This window comes from Notamacropus eugenii, chromosome 1, assembly GCF_028372415.1.
Source record: "Notamacropus eugenii isolate mMacEug1 chromosome 1, mMacEug1.pri_v2, whole genome shotgun sequence".
Taxonomy (NCBI): domain Eukaryota; kingdom Metazoa; phylum Chordata; class Mammalia; order Diprotodontia; family Macropodidae; genus Notamacropus; species Notamacropus eugenii.
This window is the reverse complement of record NC_092872.1, coordinates 499,943,889-499,950,547: the sequence shown is the minus strand read 5'-3', so window position 1 is coordinate 499,950,547 and position 6,659 is coordinate 499,943,889. Positions and strand designations below refer to the sequence as shown.

Sequence of the window (6,659 nt, the reverse complement as noted above, 5' to 3'; positions counted from 1 at the left end):
GAAGCGATTGAACTCCCAGCACTCCCTGTTCGGCTGTCCGCAGCTGACAGTCTATTTTTTCCCATGGTTGACTAAATATGGTCAGGGAGGGAATGGCATGAGAAGGAGCCACTTGGCTGGGACTGCATGTTTCAGATGCTTAGCTGGGTATATAAGCACTAGAAAGGTGAACTTGGTTTCTGATCAGAGGTTCCCCCTAAACCCCCCAATCTTCCCTCTTCCTACCAGGAAGCAGCCCCCTCCCCCTCCCCCCCATTTGTGTGTGAGCATGCGGGCAGACGATACTCTTTTGTTTCAACCTGACCTCTACCTCATGGTGACCCTCTCTTGGGGGTGGGGGGGGGGGGGTAAGGATGGGGTGGGAGGGAGAAGAAGGAAAGGGTGAGGGGAGACTTCTGCAGACACAGCCCTTATACATCAAGGTGTGCGGTAATCCCAGCACGCAAGGTTGCTTCTCCTTAACTCCTGCTTTCCGCTTCTCCTGTCTCTCTTCCCTCCCTCCAGCTTTCTCCCTCTCTCTCTCCCTCTTGTTCTCTCTCTCTCTCTCTCTCTCTCTCTCTCTCTCTCTCTCTCTCTCTCTCTCTCTCTCTCTCTCTCAGTTGTAAGCTTTAAAGAGCTCCCTCCCTTTTCTAAGTCTGCGCTGCAGCAGGAGGGCTGAGTGGTGGTGGTGTCTGGTGGGAGGGGAGGGGGAGAGGAGGGGACACAGAGGTGCATGTGGGGGAAGGGAGTGTGCGTGTTAGGGGAAGAGACTGAGGGTTTGTTTGCCTGTTCTTTCGTGTGTGTATGTGTTTTCCCCCCTCTCTCCAAGTGAGGACTAATGCCATCCCTGGGCCTGCTCTCTTTCCCTCCCTGCATTAGAGGTTGCCTATAGGAGGAAGCCGATGGCTGCAGCATCCAGCGCATTATTACCTTGCGATGCCATGACCCTCCTCCATGCATCCCTAACTCTTTAAAGCTGATTCAGCTAGCGCTCTGGAGGCTCCCCTGCTGCAACAGAATCTCCTCACTGGTACGTCTTTCTCTCTCTTTCCTCTAATGGCACCAGCTTAGCTCGGTTCTTTTCTTTCTTTCTTTTTCTTTTCTCCTTCCTTTCTTTCTTTTTTCTTTTCTTTTTTAACACTCACCGGCTCAGGCAGGACTTATGGGTTCCAGCAAACTTGCCTGGGTTTGGGGAAGGGGACGGGTTGGAAGTGTGTGTGTGTGTGTGTGTGTGTGTGTGTGTGTGTGTGTGTGTGTGTGTGTGTGTATGCTTATGTGCCTCACTGCACCGGGGGCAGTGTGTGTGTGTGTGTGTGTGTGTGTGTGTGTGTGAGTGTGTGTGTCTTCCTATGGGGTGGGTTAGGAGTTTTCTCTTTGCCGTGCGGTATCCTCTGCATTTTAAAAACTGCAGAGCCAGCAGTAGCTCGAATGCTTTAAACTCAGATGTAAGAACTTTGACACACAATCATTTTGTAAGGCTGCTGGCAGTCTGTGTTCCCCGGTTTAGAAGTGCAGGCTAGTGACAGCTGGAGGGATGTTTGGGGTTGTCATAGCGGGGGTGATGGTGGGGGAGGGGGCTGGTGGTCAGGGGAGAGTATGATTAACGGGCTCTGGGCTCTGGCAATTCCACCCAGTGCTAGAACAGGAACGTGGCTCCAACTTATAGCTCAACTTGCAACATTCCTGGTACTGCGGTCCTTAACCATTGTAATGCCGATGAGCAGAGAGATTCGTAACCAATGGGAGACTGCCTGGAGAAGCCACATCAGATATGGAAGAAGGGGTCACAGTTTGACTTTAAGGAATGGTAGAGGCAGGGGATATCCCACTGTACTGAGGCTGTAGCTATTTCTGAAGGCAGGAGTGGGCCTCAGTCTCCTAAGCCCGTCTTATCTATATCAGCCTAGATTCTCTAAGCTTCAAGTATGCAAAGCTCATGGGTTGTGGGGTGTAGGTTTTCAATATGCTGGTGTATGTACCAGCACACCCATTAGGGAAACGTGTGTGTGCCACATGCACACACACACACTTATTCACATATTCTGAACCAGATAGGTTTGATTTATACAGGGTGTCTCTTTGACTTAGCATGACTCCCACATACACAGAATGTAGTATATTTTTCAGTGAGTATTTATAGTCTAAGCAGCCTTGTGCAATTTAAAGGACATTGTAATTCTTGGCTTTATTGGTCCTTTGGATTACTGGCTGGGAGACTGCATGGTGCACCTTTTATTTCAGGAAGTAGAACTTTGTTTCAAAAAAGAAGTAGGTTTAGTGTGAGAATGGGCAAAAGGTTCATGTGGGCAACTTTGCTGAAACTTCAGGTTTCCCCCCATAGATTGGGGTTTTTTCTCCTGTTTAGTCTGATCTCTCCAAAGTTTCAGCTACCTAGGGGACATTTGTAACTAACCCTTGTCAATATGGAGGCCAGGAGTTGAGGGCACAGGGGAAATCTATAACTGAAAAAGCATCTGCTCACTACTATTTCTCACACTTACGTACTTTCCCCCTTGCCCAGTCTGCCTTCTTCACCCTCACTGGCTTCCTGCCCTCCTTTTCCCCTCATCTTGTACACACTTCTCATCTGTCAGGAGACATTGAACATTGAGGATTCTTTCTCACCTAGACTTCAGCTCACATTATCATGCAAGGGTCTCAGCTTAATCATTGGAGATGCAGGAAGAAAAGTTGGGTAACAGGAACATGCCGTTTAAGTTGTCCTTTTTCATCCTTGACTGGATGAAAATGATAAATAACAGTGCCTAAATGTAAATAGGGCAGCAGGTCTTTTCTCTGTTCCATCCTGCCAAATCATGCTTCCATTTTCAAATGGAAGATATTTCAGAGCTATAATCCACTCCCTCATCTTGTGAGAAACTCTGACTTACTCATCTTAGATCATCTCCAGGTGTTTGAAAGGTCCACCCTGTCCATTTCACACACCAGTGGATTTTGCAGGGACCACAGGCTGGTAGCCTGTTCTACTAAAGTATCTGTGTATTAGGGATGGGGGGGGGGCGCGTAGAATTTTACAAAATAGTGTATTTGCTATCTAGGGATCCTAGGTATATATGAGCAGTGCAGGAGAAGGGTGGTTATCCACACTATAATTCTAGTGGAGTGACAATTAGGTTAGCTTTCTTGACCTTCAAAACATTTCTAATTCCCTTATTGAATTTTTCTCTAATTAAAGCTAAGGAAGTCCAACTGCACTGAATTCTTGCTTTTGTCTGGTTGTTTTCAGAGTATGGCCCCCAAATCCCCAACCCAATCCCTGTTCCTAATAAGTCTCCCCCCACTTTACCTAACTGGAGCCATACTTTCTGTTGTTAAGTTATTCTTTGGACAGGGCTTCCTGGTCTACACCCAACTCTTCCTCTCCCCACCCTCCCATCCCTCCAAGAGTTAATCTGACTTCATGCAATGAGCAGAGAGGGTGATAACCATTTGAATCCCTTTGGGGTTTAAGTGTTATCAGACATTTCACAGTTTTCTTCTTCATTCTGCTCAATAAACTCCTAGGAACCAACTCGATTAACTTGAGATCTGGTTACTTTCCGGCTGGTCAGGAACTAAGCTTGGGGATGGGAATAGGAGCTCGCCCAGATCTCTCTTCTATGCCCCCCTTCCTCTTTGACTTTTTAATTTGACTTTTTCAGAACTTATAGATGATGATGGAGAATGGGGGCAACATTTCCTTCTTTGCTCACAGAGAAATTTTAAAATGCAGGGGAAAACCCATCAATATAATTAAGTATTCCAAGGTGCTTAGTTTACTACTTGCTAAGTTTACTTAAACCCTCTTTAAAAGGTTCATTAGAAGACTGCGAGAAACAGTAAAATTCATTAACACTAAGGCAGCCATTCTGCATTTGCCTGTAAATTGGTATTGATCTGGAGGGCTCGGGCTGGGGTAGTAGGCAAACGGAGCAGGTGAGTGGACAGTCGGAGCATACTATTACAGCAATGCTGAATGAGCAGGAAGCTCCCCAAATGACCTCTTGGTTTGCTGGGCGCCTAAATCCTGCCCATAATAGTCTTCTATTCAGTGTGATCATCATTTTCAGTGGGGCACCGGGGCCACATTGTTAGAAGAGCTTTAGAGCTCAGAGGGGTTAGGAGGCAATGAGTGAAAAAGGGCAAAGCGGGAAGGATGGGGAAGGGGGGGGGGGAGAGAGAGAGAGAGAGAGAGAGAGAGAGAGAGAGGGAGAGAGAGAGAGAAGGATAAGGAAGAGGGAGGGGATGAGAGAGAGAGAGAGAGAGAGAGAGAGAGAGAGAGAGAGAGAGAGAGAGAGGTGGGGGAGGGAGAGGGAGAGGGAAGAGAGGTGCAGAGAGAAGAAAGGCACAGATGGGTGGGTGCACACAAGCACACACAAGTGCTTGAGGAGTAACTCCTTGACTTCTACTCTGGCCTAAGCTCACATATCCAGGTTTCCAGTTGTCCCTATGAACCTTCAATTTAACAATTTGTCAGGTAAACCACAACTGGCCTCAGCTGTTACAGAGTTCAACTGGATGGCTTTTTCCTAACACTGAAAGAAAGAAAGTCAAGACATTCTCTTTTCGGTGCTCTTCTCTTTGGGAGGCAGAGGAAATCCTGGACTTACTAGGTAAGAGCTTCTATTTACAATATCTAGCTGCCTTTTTAATGCCCGTTCTCTCCTCAGTCCCAGTCAATTGCTGAGTGAATCCTTTGTCTTTTAACAGAAGAGTTTCCTCAGTATTCTCATACTCATGCTTTCATAAGGAGGCAGTTTGGTGTTGCTGTCTAAGTTGTAAACTGGACGTTTGAATTCTAGATGGGCAAGTGCTAAGCTTTGCAGAAAAGGGGAAGGGACCAGTCTTTGTTTATTTTTCTCTTTTTTTACTAAGCCTTTATCTGAGGATTAGAAAGAATTATATTTTTCTGGAATTTCTAGGTCTTTTCTTCCACACCTTTATTTCTTAGTCCTTCTAATTTTTAATGTGAGGGTGAAGGTGGGGTGGAGTGGGCATGGAGAGAATGCACTATGGTCTACCTATATTTCATGTGTATTTTCTGTGTGGTTAAAAGTTTTAGTGATAAATATATGTACTTTTCAGGGGGAAAGGAGAGGTTTTGTCATGTGTCTCATTCCTTTTATGTGAGAATTAGTTATGAAATGGACAAATTGTTGGATTTCTCAGACTTTTGTCAAAAGCATCACCCTATTATTTCTCATGACTGTGTGTGTGTGTGTGTGTGTGTGTGTGTGTGTGTGCAATAGGGACACAGAGAGACACAGATAGATATCAGGAAAAAAAGAAAGTGAAAGAACAACTGTAGATTATTGGAAGAGTCATAGAAAAGAGGGGTATGTGTGTGTGTGTGTGTGTGTGTGTGTGTGTGTGTGTGTGTGTGTGTGTGTGGCAGGAAGCTTTGAGGAAGATGTCATGGAAATGGGGCAGTAACTCAGCAGCATTAAACCAAGCCACCACTCAGTACACATGGGGTTTGAATTCCAAAGCAGTGCTATCTTCCTCTTCAAACATATAAATGCGCATATTGAAAACTACCTGCTTGAGAAACATACTACTTTATATGCCCATATGAACGTGCTAAGCTATGGAATGTAAAGAAGTATGTATTTCCGGTAGGGCATCTCTCTCAAGGGAGCAGGGTGACCCGTGTTCAAGGGAGAAAGAGACAGACAGATTTTGTTTTTGGAATGCCTGACATGGCAGACTGACTGGGGAGTCAATTGATGACCGTGTTCCAGGGGCTGTATTGTTCTGTCACTTTGCCTGTGTCAGCAGGTGGAAATGCTCATCAGGACATTAAATATTCAACGTGCTGACTGCGGCAGGCGCTTGGAAAGGCAACACCAGAAGAAAGCCCGTTGTCCGCTTCTGGTGTTTGCAGGGGCCCAGGTCAAGTGCTAGATCTTGGGGACTTGCAGGTTTCTGTACTTTTCTTCCCCATTCCACCTCCCCCCACCACACACACACCCTGCCTTTAGCCTGCAGGAGTCTAGACATTAGCAGAGTAGGGTGAGTTGTACAACCAGTGGGAGAAATATAGAATGTAGAGTCAAACAGATAAGGGAAGAAGGGGTTGGTTGAGGAGAGGGAGGGAGGGAGGGAGGGAAGGAGGGAGGGAGGGAGAGAGAGAGAGAGAGAGAGAGAGAGAGAGAGAGAGAGAGAGAGAGAGAGAGAGAGAGAGAGAGAGGAGTCCAAGACTTTCTAAACCCAGAGCAATGTATACTTGCATCTTTCACTCTCACATTTTCAGACATGATCACTTTACACCCTGGCAATGACACAAATAAGTTGTGCCACTTAATGTCACACTCACCATGCATACAAGGGAAGTGATTAGGGAATCCAACATCTATAAACCCCATACATTCTATCTAAAACTCAATCACAGTCTATCTGTGTACTAATCACAGTACATACCATACTTTAACCCATATTTTTAAGTATCACCATTTTTTGTTTCTTTTCTTTTTTTTAAATACTCTATAGCCTAAGCACTAATAGTCTCTGGACGAAGGAATACTCAAGGAAGTCTGGAAGAATTTTAGCCAACATGCCATACCTAGCAGCCTGAACTCCAATATTCTGAGAGTTTTTCAAGCAGAGGTTATTCTAAATCTAAAGCCCCCAAATGATTTTCTTTCTGCATTTCCCCTAATCTAAAATTAGATTAATTTTTT

At 45.6% G+C, this 6,659-nt stretch overlaps 1 long non-coding RNA gene across 1 annotated transcript in view; it reads left to right on the top strand.

Annotated features, from left to right (window-relative positions):
• The first annotated feature begins 342 nt into the window (after positions 1–342).
• Positions 343–6,659, top strand: part of LOC140519864 (uncharacterized) — a 43,732-nt gene continuing 37,415 nt past the window's right edge. Inside the window, exons 1-2 of the long non-coding RNA XR_011972308.1 lie at positions 343–1,009; positions 4,457–4,592. This is a non-coding gene — a long non-coding RNA (uncharacterized lncRNA). The remainder of the gene's footprint in view (positions 1,010–4,456; positions 4,593–6,659) is intronic.